The sequence below is a fragment of the Anolis sagrei genome, chromosome 1 (genome assembly GCF_037176765.1).
Source record: "Anolis sagrei isolate rAnoSag1 chromosome 1, rAnoSag1.mat, whole genome shotgun sequence".
In the NCBI taxonomy this organism is placed as follows: domain Eukaryota; kingdom Metazoa; phylum Chordata; class Lepidosauria; order Squamata; family Dactyloidae; genus Anolis; species Anolis sagrei.
Window position 1 is genome coordinate 153,226,955 of NC_090021.1, and position 17,622 is coordinate 153,244,576.

Here is a 17,622-nt window from a genome sequence, read left to right on the forward strand (position 1 = left end):
CATGAGGAAGGTTGTTTGAACCATCTCCCTTTTCTTAGTTTCTGTTCAAATATACTTGCCTATATATAAACATTCCCTTTAGCATTTTAAAAAGAACACTAAGTAAGTTCACTGTTAACTACTGGTGCAATATTCTTGCATTTTCATCAATGAAGTGAAAGGCAAGAAGTCAGGTTTGGTGAACAGAATCACAAGGCAAGTAGTAACCACAAAAGCAATCTAGTCTGGCCCCATCATGCAAAAATACACAGCTAATGCATTCTTGAGAGACAGTTATCCAATCTCTATTTAAAACCTCCAAAGATTCAGTCTCTTTACAAGCCAGTCTAGTCCACTCTCTTACCATCTGGAAGTTTTTCCTAATGTTTAGATAAAATCTCCTTTCTATCTCTCTCTCTCCACTGAGAGTGCAGGGGCTTGGTATCTGCTTTTCTTTTTGTCTACCACATGCTTTCCGGTGATGATTTAGAGAAGATAATCATCTTCCGTAACATGTGAGAAACCTTGTCAAGTGAGTACTGACAACACACATTCTCATCCGGATCAAGCCTCACCTATGATACACTCCCAGTTCAGTTCAGCTGTATGAGGCAACCTTGAGAGAATTCCTGCTGATTACCTTACCATGACAAATGCATCTGCTCATCCATCCTGTCTGTTCTTAGTCACCTGCGTGAACCTACACCAGTGGCTCTCAGCTTTTGTCACTCTAGATGATTTGGACCTATAATTCCTAGGCAGGTTTGTACAAGGGGACGCGGTCAGCCAAATAGGCTGGACCTGAACCATCTAGTGCTTTAACGGTCAAAACTACCACTTTGAATTGTGCCTGGAAATAGACTGGCAGCCAGTGGAGGTGCTGCAACAGGGGGGTTCTTCTCTCCCTGCGGTCAGTTCTGGTAAGCAAGCTGGCTGCAACTCTTCATAGGCTGACGTTTCTAAGCACTCTTCATAGGCAGCCCCATGTTGACCATGTTACAAGAGGTAAACGAAGGCATGAACCACCGTGGCCAGATCCATCTTCTCAGGGAGCGGGTGCAGTTAGCGCACAGGTTTTAAAGGATCTCTTGGCCTTTTAAAAAGCCCCTACTAGCCACTACAGATACCTGAACCTTCAGGTTCATTGTTGAATCCAGGAGGACCCCCAATCTGCAGAATTGTGTCTTCAATAGGAGGGGAATCCCATCCAGCACAGGCTTGATCCTTATTCCCTGGCTCTGCCATATGACTGTATTGTCTGGATTAAGTTTCAATTTGTTTGCCCTTATCCAGTCCATTACTGATGGCAGACACTGGCATAGCGTCAAGACAGCTTCCCTCCTCTTTCATGCTCCCCCCCCCCCTTGCTGCCACAAGCCCTCCTCCTGTCAAAAGCCTTCCCTGCCTCCCTTGACACCACAAGCCTTTTTTCCTTGCCTTCCTCACTTCCAAACCGCTATTTCGTCCACCCCTTAAGGTGCTTTGATTGGGCATTTCCTGCATGGCAGAATGACATTGGACTGGATGGTCCCTGGGTTGCTATTACTAATAATAATAATAATAATAATAATAATAATAATTACAAAGTTTGGATGGCCATCTGTTGGGGTTACTTTGATTGTGCTTTTCCTGCATGGCAAAAGGGGACTGGACTGAATAGCTCCAGTTCCCCTTTTGCCCCTTTTGAAATATGTTAAGTTCATGCTAGTGAAAATTGTTCTTCATTTTAAATATTATATTGTTCTTTCTTAGCTTTTTGTTTTGCACTACAAACGAGGTATGTGCAGTGTGCATAGGAATTTGTTCATTTTTTTCCAATTAGTTCACACAAACACTCTCCTAACATCTACCAGCGGCCCGGCCTATCCATAAAATTTTAAAATGCAATGGGTCAAAAAGTTTGCTCATGGCTGGTGTATCTATAATGTAATATTTCTTGGGGCTCCACAAGAAAGTTCTGCTTCAAAAAGGGCTCCACACTGGAAAAAAAATTGAGAACCCTTGGTTTAACACATAAGAAAGAAAGTAGGGAGCTTGACATTATATAAACATCTACCCAAAACAGATAAACACAGATTAAATATAATAAAGTAGTCAACAGCTTTGTGGACACTTTTATTTTAACTTTTTTTGTAAATTACTCTGGGAATATTTCAAAAAGTGGCAATCGTTTTTATTTATTTTGACATTTTGATTGCTCTGAAGGGTGGATTACAAATAACAGAATACAAAACACCCACACATACACAGACAAAGCCTAGCAAATCCCCATTTTTTAGCTAGCAAGTGGGACCTCTCCCTTCTATTCTGTAGTCCTAAATTAACTGGATTGTATCCCTTCTATTCTCCAGTCTTAAAGCGGTTGTACAGCCATCCCTCCATGTTGCAGGGGTTAGCAAAGATATGGGCAAACTACAGCCCTTCAGATGTTTTGGGCTTCAACTCCCACAACTACTAACTTCTGGTAAGCTGGCTGGGATTTCTGGGAGTTGAAGTCCAAAACACCTAGAAGACTGAAGTTTGCCCATGCCTGGGTTAGAAGCACAGGACCCCAGTGGAAACTGAAATATCAAGAATTTTTTTAAAACCCAGCGTCTTTTTAATCTGAGATAATACTTCTCTAGGAATCTCTAGGGTGACCAGTGCAATTCTATGGTTAATTTCCAGTCAAATCGTTTTGGAGGACCTATAAATGTCTAGGGAATTCTTCAATTGAGGAATCCCTAGGTGCTCCAGCAAGATTCTACAATTGAACTTGGAGTTGACTACAAGTTGAGCTGGAGGATCTAGAGATTCCTAGACAGAACGTAACAATCAAATACGTGAATAATCAAATCTACAAAAGCAAACTCTGCAAATTTGGAGGAGCAACTATATCCTTTCCTGTGTTGAAGGTGGGAAGAAACTGCCCTTCATTATACCTTATCTGGCCTGATTTTCCCTTTACCACGATATTTCTCCTAGAAGTTAGGAGAAGAACCTTCCAATGGGTAACTAGTTCTCTGAGACCATAGTGCATTTGTGTTCAGAACTCAATTACAAAGTAAATGTCGCTACTGAATTAAAAAAAAAAAAAGCAAGAATGTACATAACAAAAAAGAAACCATGCAAAAACAGGAAGTTTAGCATAAGAACAAACCCCTTTGTATGAAGAAGTCTTATTCTGGCATGCTAATAGTGACTAATCAAGTCTAGAATACGCCATGGAAAGCAAAAAATTCTAGAGAAATGCAATAAAACTGTGTGGATAGTGTATAACTGAAAAAATCTGGTTTAGATGCTTTTGGTACATGCAACACACTAAATCTGGCAGGAATCCTACAGAACACATAGTACTTGTGGACTGAGCCTGCCAAGATCCAGGAATATAGCAACCATGGCTTTGAAGAACAAAGCAGAGCTATTAATCGTTTCCACTTGGAGCGTTTTTCTTTAAAATACCCATCAATTCAAGGTAATCTCTGAAGGCATGACAACATTAGAACTAATTGGCAAGCTTTATGAAATGCTGCACATAGGTTGGCAGATGATCAACTCCTGCTGTTTAAACAGTCACAAAGGTTAAGAAAAGCAGTTAAACTGTACCATAGAAGCTGCCTTTTTGTAGAGGCAATTGTAAGAGCACCAGGAATTATGATAAGCAGCATCTTGAAGGAATCTATATAGAAAGATACTGAACACTGGATATTATGAGAAATTATGACTAGTAGTCTTAACATTGGCTGACAAGAGGGTGTTCTGTTCTGTTATAGAGTACATTTGGAACTTTCAACACTTTAGATCAGGGATCCTCAAACTAAGGCCCAGGGACTGGATATGGCCCTCCAAGGTCATTTACCCGGCCCTCGCTCAGGGTCCTCCTAAGTCTGAAACAACTTGAAAGCACACAACAACAATCCTATCTTATCAGTCAAAAGCAGGCCCACAGTTCCCACTGAAATACTAATAAGTTTGTATTTATTATAATTGTTCTTCATTTTAATTATTGTATTGTTTTAAAGTGTTTTTTGCACTACAAATAAGATATGTGCAGTGTGCATAGGAATTCATTTATGTTTTTTTCAAATTATAATCCGGCCCTCCAACAGTTTTAGGGACTGTGACCTGGCCCTCTGTTTAAAAAGTTTGAGGACCCCTGCTTTAGATGATGTGTATAATAGTACTTGAGTTAGAGATATAGATGTAATAATTATAACAAACATAAGTTATCTTCCCCCTCAATCCCATTCCTCTTTCTCGGTGATATAGCAGACATTTATATAGTCTCAATCTACTAATCCACAACCCTAACCCCTTTTCTATTTTCTTTTTTTGTTTGTGTGAATTTTTTTTGAAATGCATAATAATAAAATAATATGAAGAACGATATTAAAGGCATCTGCCAAATAGATCGATTAAATGAAAGAATTCTTATTTTCATGCCTCTTATGCACTATAGTTATTTTAAAAACTGCATGCTATAAGCACTTTAAATGCAGATGTATTGCCCTGTTGGACTGCCCATATACATATCCTACAAAGCAACCAGGAAATCCCAACTAGATGGCCTCCCACAAGGGTCTTCCTCCAGGGGCAAACCAAGAATGGGCAACTTGGCAGTCCCTGAACAGACTCGGAAGTGGAGTGGGCAGATCAAAAGACAACACTACCTAAAAAAACCACAAAAGCACCACACCTTGTGTGACTGTGGAGCAGAACAGACAACTCTGTATCTGAATGCTTGTTCGCTATGCCCTGCCTCATGTACAGAGGAAGAATTGTTGGAGGCTACAGACAATACCATTGCTGTTGCCTGTTTCTGGTCAAAAGACATTTAGCCGCCTGCACTCCTTCTATTTTTATCAGTTTTATACTAATTTATGCTATGCTTTTGATATGAAATAAATAAATAAATAAATCCTACAAAGCAAACCTGATTATTTTCCCTTACATGCAATTTAGGAAAACAAAGTGCCAACGTTTGTACTATAAGCAAAAGTGTCAGGCAGGAGCCACGAGTAGCCCACATAAGACGATATATATAACAAGATCTATTCTGTGTCTCAAACTCACAAGACAAGCTTTAAGCAGTTTTTCTTCATCCTTTGAAATACAACAGAGTTCTAACCACAGCAATTTTAATTACTAACTGGATTCATTTTCTCCCATGTTTCAACATTCCTCAGAGGAAAACAACACACATACACATACATCAGCCCCAAAAGAAGAAATTTATAGCAGATGGTGGGAAACTGAGGAACTGACATATTTTTAGAATTAGAAACATATCCCAAGTGATGCATTACAGAAGTGGAATGAGCTATGACTTGCTCTGAAAGGAAATGAATGACTTTATAGTAAATTTTAGATATGAGGCATTTCAGAATTCTATTTCTGCATACAGATCAAATACTCAGTTTAGTCAAATGTTATTTCAATAGTATGTACTTTGTCTGCTCTAAATGCATCAGCTGTAATTATTCCTGCAACAGAGTAAAAAAGGTAAAAGTCACATGTTTGAACACAATGATTTTTATTCTTACAATAACATTTACTACTGAACCCAAGTTCTCAGATTATTCCATTCACAACTTAACAACAGAATTAATTTCACTGTCAGGAACTTCTTTGAACTGTGCAACTCTGCTCTAATTTCTCACCCACAACCACTTATTTGTGCACATGAATTATCACCTGACATTGCAGGCTTAATGAGGTACTACCACCTACCAATCACATATAGTACTGCATTGGCAGATCATACACTACTTTCATTGAACAAGATGTGGAAGGGAGGCTTCCTCTACCTCCAGTGTTGTAAAATTAGAGACAGATCTAATGGTTTTAAACTACAGGAAAGTTTCTTGACAGTGACAGTGGTTCAGCAATGGTACTAATTGCCTAGAGAGGTGGTGAGAACTCCACCTTTGGGCATCTTCAAGAAGAGGCTGGACAGCTCCCTGCTAGGGATGTTCAATGGTTCTCAACCTGTGGACCCCCCAGATGTTTTGGTTGTTCTCCCAGAAAGGTTGAGAACAACTGCTCTACCTGGAGTTCCTGAAATAACCAGAGGGTTGGGCCTGATGGCTCTGGAAGCCCTTTCCAACTTTATGATCCTGTGATTCAAAGAAAAGAATATGACAGACTTCCTGAACATAGCCATATGAGTGCAGGAGAACACATCTCAGCAATGCCCTGTTAAATAAGGCTGCTTTGTTTTAAAGTGCTGTGCCAAAGGAGTCCTGATTCCTAGGAAGCAAGGGGAATTATTGTCCACCCAGAGTTATTAAAAGTATGGCTATTTTGTCCTTGTGACTCATCACAGCAGGTTGTTAAAACTTAAACACTGTTTCATCAAAATTCATCTCCATGAATTCCACAAGTTCATATCAAGCCTGTTAAAGGTCCTTGTATGAAAACAACACCATAGAAACAAACCTGTTTTAACACTTTGTTTCTACCTAAGGAGGCATTCGGCACATCTGATCCACAGTTCAAAAGCTTCCAGAGTATGCTGGGTTCACTACCTCCCTCCACTATGAAGCAGGCCGTTGTGAATGCTCAAATGTGTTTGTGTGGTGGTGGTGGTGGGGCACTTAGAGACATCTATTTTAGGAAGCTGCAATCAAATATGTCCAAAAAATCTGTGGAGAACATATAGTGCTGATTACAATTTCCACTGCTATTAAGTGGAAAGGTGGCTAGCTAGAATTCATGATTCTCAAAGGGACAGAAAATACAAGCTTTTCTCAGAAAATTGTATTCTTAGCAATTGCCTTAATTTTCCAAACAAGCCATTTCTGATATAGACCAACAAGGAAAGGAAGCATCTTTCCAAGAATTATCTTCTCCCATGTACATTTGTACTCCTTTAAGAATCTTGTGAGCACACACAACAGTTTACAAGTCACAGAATCTTCCTTTGCTCTTAGGTGCTATAAAGGATAACAATTGTCAGTTATAATATAGAGATGATCAACTTCTTCTTAAATAATAATCTGATAGGAAAAGCCACTAAATTAGTTCAAAAGTCTTAGGGCTTTATCTATCAAGGCAGGCAAACTGGCACTAGAGCTGATCCAATCACTGTCCACACAGCACCACGTGCAGCTTGCTGTTGGTCTACCTATTTTCAGAAATTAACCTGTCCCTCACAATTGATGGGTGAAATCAAGCAATAACTCACAATCCAGCAACGTTCACATCACCTACCTGAGCAATTGGTTCAATCTCCTTTTGAGCTGGCCTGCTGACACTACAATGACATTGAGGGGACAGGATTTTCCTGATCTATCACTCCCCTCCCCCTTATTCCTGATGCCTGTTTTCTGGTTTATAGTAATATCTGCCAGATTTAGGTGTGGGGAAAACAAAAACATTCATCTATCTATGCCCAGGGATTCCAGTACTCTAATTCTCAGAAGACACATTTTTATTTTTTAAGACTAAAATTGCAAAATCATTTTAAAAACAAAAATTAAATAGCAAGAAACAATGGAAATGCAATAAAGTAGGGTTAGGAGAGTATGTCGAAGTACAATCATGGGACCACAGATCAATGCTACCGAGTGGATGAAGAGAAGTGTGATATCACCCTGGTACTTATTTGTGTTCAATGTAACTGACATGGAATAGCAGTGTATTGTTGAAAGCTTTCACAGCTGGAATCACTGGGGTGTTGTGTGGCCATCTTCTAGCAGTATTTTCTCCTGATGTTTCCCCTGCATCTGTGTCTGACATCTTCAGATGCAGGCAAAACATCAGAAGAAAATGTTGCTAGAACACAGTCCTACAGCCCGGAAACCACACATCACCCCATGGAATAACAGCTTCAAGCAATACATTTAGAAATTTAGAATAAACTATGGCTAACTTTCACATTTACTTAAGATTATACTCTAAAGATACAAACAAATGCCAAACACAAACATAATGCTTCTAAGTGCCAAATAAAATGCCTCATATTTTAGAATACAATTTGGAAAAAGTTTCTTCCTCTGTCTTAAATGCAATGAAACCCCAAACTGCTCAACATATTTATGCTACTGCATCACAATGATGCCTGAGAAAACATTAGGTAAATTTACTGTATCATTCCAAGCCTTGTTCCATAATGAGAACAGGTCAGTAGTACACAGATTCATTCTAAATAATAACAGATGTTTAGATTTTTTGAGTCTCCCATCTATGAAGACAGTATAGCCATTATAAATAAAGTTGTACAAAAAGAAGAGAAAAAAAATCACTGAGGAAAGTGACAGCAATGTATACAAAGAAACAGTGGATATTTTAATGTTTTAATTCAGATTTACCTTCCCTCAGAAGAGAATACCAATGCTTAATATATATACATGTCTAAGTTCTTGAAATATGATTCAGGCATATATGCAATACAAAAGGTACCATATAGTTTTCTATTCAGAATCTAGCAATGTAAGGCAGTGGCATGAAAATGAAGCTGAAAGAAATTAGATCATAGATCAGATAAAAACATGCATTTTTTTTAAATAACAGAATTTGCTACAGTAGCATTCAACGTTACTTGACCTAGTTATAACATCAGTACTGTGTCGTCATTTCCTCAGACAATTCTGTTAGAGAACTTATGAGTTTAGACTAGAGAAGAAGCATTTGAGAAATAAATAGGTTGGGTTTCTTCTCCTAAAGTCCTTTAAAGTTCGGTAAGTTTTTTAGTAGATGATAGTATCCTTTAACCAGTATCTATTATTTCCTGGGTGCTAACAGTCAGCAAAAGAATAAAAATGGGTGCGAATTTTGTTTCAAATTTTAAAACAAAAATATATCACAGATCTCCTTATATACAGAGAATTATAGAATTGAAAAAGAACAAAGGACCATCCAGTCCAACACCTTACCACACAGGAAAATACAATCAAAGTACTCCTGACAGATGGTCATCAAGCCTCTGTTTAAAAGCCTCCAGGGGAGGAGACCCTGCTGCACTCAAATCAAATCAAATCATTTATTTCGGTCATTGACCAGCACAGGAAATAGTCACATTTTCATACAAACTAGGTATGTTTGGTACATTAAAAATATAAATATAACTACTGCACTCCGAGGCAGCATATTCCACTGCCAAACACCTCTTAATGTTAGGAAGTTCTTGCTAATGTTTAAGTGGAATGTCTTTTTCTGCAATTTCTGCATTGCTCCATGTCTTAGTCTCCAGAGCAGCAGAACACAAGCTTGTCCACCTTAATGTGACATCCTTTCAAATATTTAAACTTGGTTATCATGTCCGCCCTTAACCTACTTTTCTTCAAATTAAACATGCCCAGCTTCCTAAGCTACTCCTCACAGGACTTCATTTCCAAAATTTGAACATTTTGGTCACTCTTCTTTGGATGTGTTCCGATTTGGTATTGTGGTGCCCAGAACTTTGACACAGCATTGCAGGTGAATACAAAGGAGAATAGAGAGGAACTATGACTTCACTTTAGCTAGATCAGGCTTGCACAATCTGAAAGTAGTAAGGGGCAGACAGGTTTTAGCATCTCACTTTCCAATTAAAGGTATAATCAATGAATAAATTATTGTGCAAATAAACCATATTGTAAAAGGGGAAGCTTCAATCAATAACAGTCAAACCTATTTTGTTATGATTTTTTTCATTAATGTGAAAAAGATTCTTTGCTAATTAACAAAATGTAAATAGTAAGAAAATCTGAAAAAAAACATTCAAGCATTAGCAATCATAAAACTATAACTCTAACAATGAGTATTTCTAATAATTAGCATTAGAAACTCCACACTCAAGACAATGCCGGGGTCATAAGATAGTTACCAATAAATGGTTGTATTGAGTGAGTCACATTCTCTCAGCCTTGAGTCACACCCTTACCTCAGAGAAAGGTGCAAACATTTCTCCTGTAAGCACTATTGGCCAAGGCTGCAAAATATCATGGGGACCTTGTTGAAGGTCTTCCTAAAATCAAGATGTGCTACATTCACAGCATTCATTTCATCAGCCAAGCTTGTAACTCTCTATATAAAAAAGTTAAATTTTCGTTTGGCATGACTTCTTTTTGAAAGTTCATGTTTCCTTTTTGTGAATATGACATTCCTTTCTAAGTGCTTACAGATTTTCTGTATAATAGTCTGCTCCAGATTTTCCCTAGTATTGATGTCAGGCTGACTGGGTGGTAATTGTTTGGGTCCTCTTTTCCTCTCTTTTTGAAAATGGGGACCAGCCTTGTCTTCCTCCAGTCTGCTGGAATGTCACCTGTTTTCCAGGAATTCTCAAAGATGATTGCCATTAGTTCCAAAATTACTTCTGCCAGTTCTTTTAATACCCTTGAATATATTTTTTCTGGCCACAGAGACTTGGAATTTGTGGAGAAGTATTCTTATATTGCCTCTTCACCTATTCTGTGCTGCTGTTCCTCTACTGCATACATTATCTCTAAGATGAGCAATATTAACCTTTTGGGAGAAGACTGAAGCAATGTTGTGTAGTTCTGCCTTTTATTTATCCTCTGTTAGCATTTCGCCATCAGCTGTACACAGTGGCCCTACCATTTCTTTCTTCCACTTGCTATGTTTTATTGTTTTTATTGTTTTTAACCTCTTTAGCAGGTCAGAGCTCATTCTGTGCTTTACTTTTAAAACTTTCTCCTTATACTAGTAATTTGAATTCCTCTGGTGATTTTTCCCCTTTTCCATTTCTTGTATATGTCCCTTTTTAAATCTGAGGTCAAATGAAAGTTCCTTAGACATCCCTTCTGGATTCTTTAAACATCTCTATTTTTCCTCCTCATTTGAATTATTTGAAATTGTACCTCTAATATTTCACTTTTCAGAAACTTCCATCCATCATTAACTTCTTGATCTCTTAGTATTCCTGGACATGGGATAAGACTCAATTTTCTTCTAAATTTGGTAAAATCAAGCTTTCCAATAGTCCAGAATGTGTATCTGACTACTATGATTGACTACTTTCTGCTGCATAACAAAGCAGAATTATTTGGTCACTCCCACCATAAGGAGCCCACCACTTCAGCCCCAATTTATCCCATATGTGTTAGAAAGTACTTAAGGTCTTAATTGTGGGGAAAGTCAAAACTTACATTCATCTATCTATCTAGGTACAGGGATCCCAGTGCTTTAACTCTTGGAAGCCTAGGTTTGAATCCCTGTGTATGCAATCTCATTAGTGGTGGATTAAACTTATTACTTTCTTTTCTTTAACAGTTACATGGCAGGCAAACTCAGTTGTACCTATTGAATTTAGCTAATACGAATGGAAGAGAAACATATTTTCAGTTTATTTTTGAAGGCTGTATGAAAATTCACAAATTAGATATCTGGAAATAAAAGAACTTGAGATTTTTAAACCTGAGTACTATATAAGAGAAAACAAAATGTTTTCCATCTTTGCACAATGATTTTAAAAATCCTACACTCATATGAAAGTATCCCACTGAACACAGGGGACTTAACTTCTGAATAAATAAGCAGGACACTGAAATGCTCACTAGCAGCAAGCTCCCCTCCCCTGTATTCCTAGCACAAAGGTCACTGAGCTCTGGGTTTCTGCATGAGTAACACAGAGATGTTATAAAATCCCAGTACAAGAGGCAGAGATCAAGCTTTATGACAGGAGTTGGGACAGCCACGCATTTTAGCAGGCTAGCTAAGTCACAGGTTGCAGACAGTGGATTAGCAATCATCACAAGCACTGGGAACCAGCTCCTGAATTCAGATGATGTCATTCTGTATCTCACCAGAAGCATGTATTGAGCTTACACAGCTAGTTACATATTATTATTTAATGCCCTTTAACAACTCAAGCCAAGCAAGTCTGAAGTATGAATATTTATGACTCAACTTGCCTAAGTAAAAGAACAAAACAAATGAGGACATACACACTGAGTCCTATAGCTTAGTAATACCTAGAAGGATTTCATTTTTCCTGAAAGGCAATGTTTCCCAGGCCATTGCATGCCACAATGGTCTCTTAGTATCAATACATACTGTACAAGAACCTTGGGTTTACAGGAGTAGTTAGGCTGGGTTCTTCTGATTACATCTGTACTTACCATCTCACTGCAAAGTCTAGAATAAAGTACGTATTGGAATCCTCGATGTCTATTTATCCTGCAGTCCTGCATGTAACTGGCTTATTGACTTTACTGTCCTGACTTCAGTGAGATTCTGGCATGGGACTGCAACCTTCACCTTGAGCTAAGTGCTGCTGCTCAGCATCCTTTATATGCATAAGCAATATTTTTAAATAATCAGAACTACACCTTCTCCACATCTCTAAATATAGTTTAAAAGCCATATAAGAAATAGACATTTTTCTGTACGAAATAATTTTATATTAAGAATTGTTTTATACTAAGTGAGAAATAGTTTGAAGTAGCATGACAACAAACAGCACTGATTTAAATCAATACAATGATTTGTAAGGCAATGTCTACTTGTCCAATAAAAGATTCTAAAACTCCCTGTAACACACAGCACTCTTCCTGTAAACTTAATAGAGCACAAAGCACCAAGTCTACCAAAATAGTATGAAATTGGTAAAATAATACCAGTGCTATTACTCTTACATGGCTAGGAGTTAGGGGCTTGGATTCCAGCTAAGAAAAACACAGCAGGAAGTAGGTCTGTTTGTTTCCTATTATCATCTTTATGTGCAGAAACCACCATACAGATATTGGCAAATTTACTCTGAGCATCTTTTTTAGGGGAACTGAGCCAAGAAGAAAGTAAAATATCTACTATTTGTACCCATCACTGCCCCAAAGAATGGAGAAGCATTCCAACATATGTAGACAATTTAAACTGTTGATAAATAACTTTAAAGCAAAGAACTAAGCAAGGCTACATATCTGAGCCCATCAAAGAACAGAGATAGTTAGAAAATGAATAGTGCTGCATCCAATGTTTAGGATCTTCTAGTGCCCATTGCACAAGTCATCATAGCCTGCCTAAGAAAGTCTGGCCTTTGGTAAAAAATATGTGTTAAACGATACGAATTCCTGTGTTTATATAGTGTCTGGTAATAATTGGTGAACTATATAAAGACTAAGGAGTCTTCCCTTTACTGTTCAAACTGAAGGTTGAATGAACACGCAACTGTTTCTAGAACTGGTATCTCAATCCTTGTGATTAGGAACATAAACCAGGGCATTGTTTTCAAAATACTAATTTGTTTTCACTGTGCCTCTCCACAATTCTGCCATTGTACCCAAAAGCTGACATTAAACGTCTTATTGTTTCCAGCTCTTGCCAGGCAAACTCACACTTATCCAGACCTCTACAAACAGTGCCCAATATAAGTATAATCAGCAATGGAGGACCTAACATAATTTGCTCTTGAATTTTAGAAGTGCCAAGATGGGAGCTGCACCAAATGACAGATACTTTGCATTTGTACAGCCAAACATAGAATTCATGCCAAGAGCTCATGACAAACACAATTTTCCCTGGGCCCATTTCTCCGTGGCTCCATCTTTTACTCTTCATGGCATTCTGTATGCATACTAAACAGCTTAAAACGAAGGCTAGAAAAACAGAATACCTTGCATACTAGAACCATCTACATTAAGCTCAAAGTAGTCATAACAGACCTTATAGGATGTATGTATACATAGCTAATACAAAGTTATATAAAGTCATCCCATAGCATCCACAGATTCTGTATCCACAGATTTACTCATCCACTGATTGAAAATATTCAAAACAGAAATCCCAAAAAGCAAACCCCGTTCTTGCTATTTTATATAATAGGCTTCATTTTACTATGCCATTATTTGGTATCTATAGTGGTAAGAGTGATACAGTCAGCCTAACAAAGAGCTTAGTGATATTCTTCATTCCTCTTGCAAAGAAGGGGACACAGAAGTCAATGCTTTATGGCAACAGCTACATACAAACATAGGGAGCACCACTGACAAGAGGGGGAGGGAACCCTTTATCACACTGAGTTCTTTAATCACTTTAAACACGTTTTTCAAGAGATTCTCATACATGGCCCAAAATAACCAAAACCTTTGAAAAGACAATGAGCAAATGAAAATAAAACTTGCTGACAATACTGACTTCAGAAGTGGTGCATTTCCATTGGTGCCTCAAACATAAAACAATCCCTATGAAACAAGCCCTGTAGCTTCACTAAAGCTTATTCAGTGTATGTAATAGCCAGCTTTCAGGTATTTCATAGTTTGCCCCATATTCACTGGTGAATCATTTCAATGATCTAAAGCAATTGTTAAAATCAGGCTACATTACCTTTACCATTAAAAGGCTGCCTAATTTTAGTATATATTTTCCATAAAAGTTGGCCCTTGAATACAAAACTTTAAAGCATCTAACTACTAACATTACTTCTTGAAATAGTGAAATCATATGCAATATTTTACACCAAAAATAAAAATGTAAACAAAAAAATTCCATAAGCAGGTATAGAAAACAAATAAAGACAGAATTTATATAGATATAGCATCCCTAGCTATACATTTTTCCTAGGTAACAAATATCAAAAATAGGAAACTAAACCTTCCAACCCGCACCCCTGCTATAGAAATCCAACATAGAAACAAAGCTCATATTATTGCTGTACAGCTCAGATTCAAAGCAGCCTGGAGTTTAATTAAGAGAAAGCCAGAAGGAGAAGTCTGGTGTCTAGCTGACAGGAAGCGAGAAGGGGAACTATCACAAAGATTGTACTGAAAAGTCAAGCTGACTCACAGCCAAAGCAAAACATTCAACCTTTTAAAAATAGTATCACATACTCTCATGTAACTATGCTCTATCTACTAATGAAGAACTGCATGTTTTCTAATGCAACACATTATAAAGCAGCAGTAAATAAGCAGGGATAGTAATAATTGATTTAAAACAATACAGGTCATTTCAAGATGGAAACAAAGCAAATTTAAAGACCTCCATCTCAGCTCATGATGCCCCTTTGTTTCCATTACAAAAAAACCTCTTGAGAAATAAAAAAGCACCATATTCCTTCTGCTTTCCAGGTAGTGCAAAATAGATAAACTTTGCCAAAAATCGGATAATTTGTAAAACCAATGCCAGCAATTTCAAACTATTAAATGCTAGAAAACCCATGGCAAGAAAAAGGAAACAACTGTCCTTTCCTTTGAAGAAGGGGGTGAAATCCTTTTAGGGAGGTCAGGGGACAAAATGACACAGAGAATAAAGCCCCAAGGTATGAGCACAAAGGAAAAAAGGGCTCCCTTTGTTTTATTGCTGTCACGGGGGGGGGGGGGGGGGGCTGTTTGTGTGTATATATGTTTGTGTGTCTGTGTGCATATACACGTGTGTATGTGTGTGTGTGTATCTATCTCTTCCAACAGGCCTACCCAGACAGTCTTTAAACATGAATTTTAAGTGTCCTTTGTTTGATCTTTGTTTTGTGTGCTTCGGTATGTATTTTTGTAGAGTATGTCACTTTTTTGGAAGTACATTTTAATGTGTGCATTTGTAGTGTTTTTGCTGTACTTGTTTAATTGTTTTGTAACCTGCCTTGAGCCACGAGGAGAGGCAGGTAAGAAATAAATTATTAATATTATTACTAGCCATCCCCTGCCACGCGTTGCTGTGGCCCAGTCTGTGTATATGTTTTTTGTGTCCATATATATTTGTGTATATGTGGTTTTGAGCATGCGTTGTAATTTTTTTTTGTTTGTTTTGGGGCTTTTAAAGTCTCTTCTGCTGTGTTTATCAGTGTTTTTATGAGTGATGGTCACTCGTTGGCCTGATAGGTGTATTGTGTCCAAATTTGGTGTCAAAACATTCAGTGATTGAGTTATGTTAACCCCACAAACGCACATTACATTTTTATTTATATAGATTATTATTATATACACCGTTGTTTTCTCTCTCTCACACACACACACACACACACATACTTATATGTCATCATCCCTGGGCAGAGAGGAAAGATCTGTTTCAATGGGCTTACAGTTAGGACGGTTGTTTTCCTCTCTCTCTTAGTGTATGTACACACACACACACATACATATGAGTGATGGTCACTCATTGGCCTGATAGGTGTATTGTGTCCAAATTTGGTGTCAATACGTCCAGTGGCTGAGTTATGTTAATCCCACAAACACACATTACATTTTTATTTATATAGATTATTATTATATACACAGTTGTTTTCTCTCTCACACATACACACATATTTATATGTCATCATCCCTGGGCAGAGAGAAAAGGTCTGTTTCAATGGGCTTACAGTTAGGACGGTTGTTTTCCTCTCTCTCTTAGTATGTATGTATATATATATATATATATACATACACACACACACACATATAGGAAAACAACCGTCCCAACTGTGTGTGTGTATATATATATATCACAAACATATACAAACAGTTAGGACGGTTTTCCCCCTACATACACACACATATATATAGGAAAACCATCCCAACTGTGTGTGTGTGTATATATACACAAACATATACAAACAGTTAGGACGGTTTCCCCCCTATATATATATATACATACACACACATATATATAAGAAAACCGTCCCAACTGTGTGTGTATGTATGTATGTATGTATGTATATATATATACACACACACACACACACAAACAGTTAGGACGGTTTTTCCCATATATATACACACACACACACATATATAGGAAAACAACCGTCCCAACTGTAAGCCCAGAAAAAGACAGTCTCTCTCTCTGTTTAGGGATGATGATGGTGGAAGGTATCTGAGGCGCCTGGGCCATTTCGCCTTTGAAGAGAAGGACAAAGAACAGCCACACGGACTGCCACAGAAACAGGCGGAAAAGGAATTGGTCTGTGGAAGCGGGGGGGAGATAATCTGTTGTTGGGGGGGAGGCGTTTGTGTTTTGATTTCCCTTTGTTCCTCCCTCTTCCCAGACAGAGCGCGGGGGGGGGGGGGGGGGAGAGTAGGAAGGAAGGAAGGAAGGGAGGGCTCCCTCCTTACCCGGGTCCGATGCACGGCGGCGGCGTCTCCTTCTCCCCCGTTCCGCCCCGACCAAGGGCTCCCGCGCGACGGCCGTAAATCAGGCAGCTCCGCCAAACGACAACCAACAACAGCCTCCTCTGTCTCGCGCGGGTGCGCGCGCGCTCACCACCCTCCCCGCACGGCTGAGGTAATAAAGAAAGGGGGAAAGAAGAAGGCAAGAGTCTCTTCCCGGCCGAAAGGGCTCGCTGACTAACTAACCCCGGGGCTGCGTCTCTTCCGGGAGAGCGGCTGAGGGCCGGGGAAAGGCCTGTGTCGTGCTGGGCCTCGGAGGACAGTCGTCGTCGCCCTCGCTCTCCACCAGCCCCGAGCAGCCTCTGGGTCAGCAGCCGAGGGGGCCCCAGCCGCGCAGGCACACAGACACACACGCACGCGCACGCACCACGGTGGGCGGGGCGAGGGGGGAGCGCATGACCTCATCAGCGCGCGCCGAAAAGGAGTCCCCGCCCCTTTCTGCCCAGCGGGAGTGACAAAGGCACGGAACTCCTTTCTCCTCCTCCTCCTCCTCTTCTCTGGCCTTCCTCTCCTGTCAAACTGCACATTGGTGAAGGGAAGCTTCCCATCGGCGTGGAAATCATCAATGGGGCAGATGGCAAGCTATTTAGCCTCAGCATACTGAAAGCCAAAGCCCAGGCCACAACAACATCTGTTATAGAACTCT

The 17,622-nt window shown here is 39.0% G+C and overlaps 1 protein-coding gene across 2 annotated transcripts in view; it reads right to left on the bottom strand.

The window, feature by feature from the left end:
• PELI1 (pellino E3 ubiquitin protein ligase 1) overlaps positions 1 to 17,340 on the bottom strand; it is a 59,328-nt gene extending 41,988 nt beyond the window's left edge. For both annotated transcript variants that reach the window (XM_060784485.2, XM_060784494.2), the window contains exon 1: positions 16,923 to 17,340. The gene's annotated coding sequence lies outside the window, so the exon portion shown is untranslated. The remainder of the gene's footprint in view (positions 1 to 16,922) is intronic.
• Positions 17,341 to 17,622: the final 282 nt, after the last annotated feature.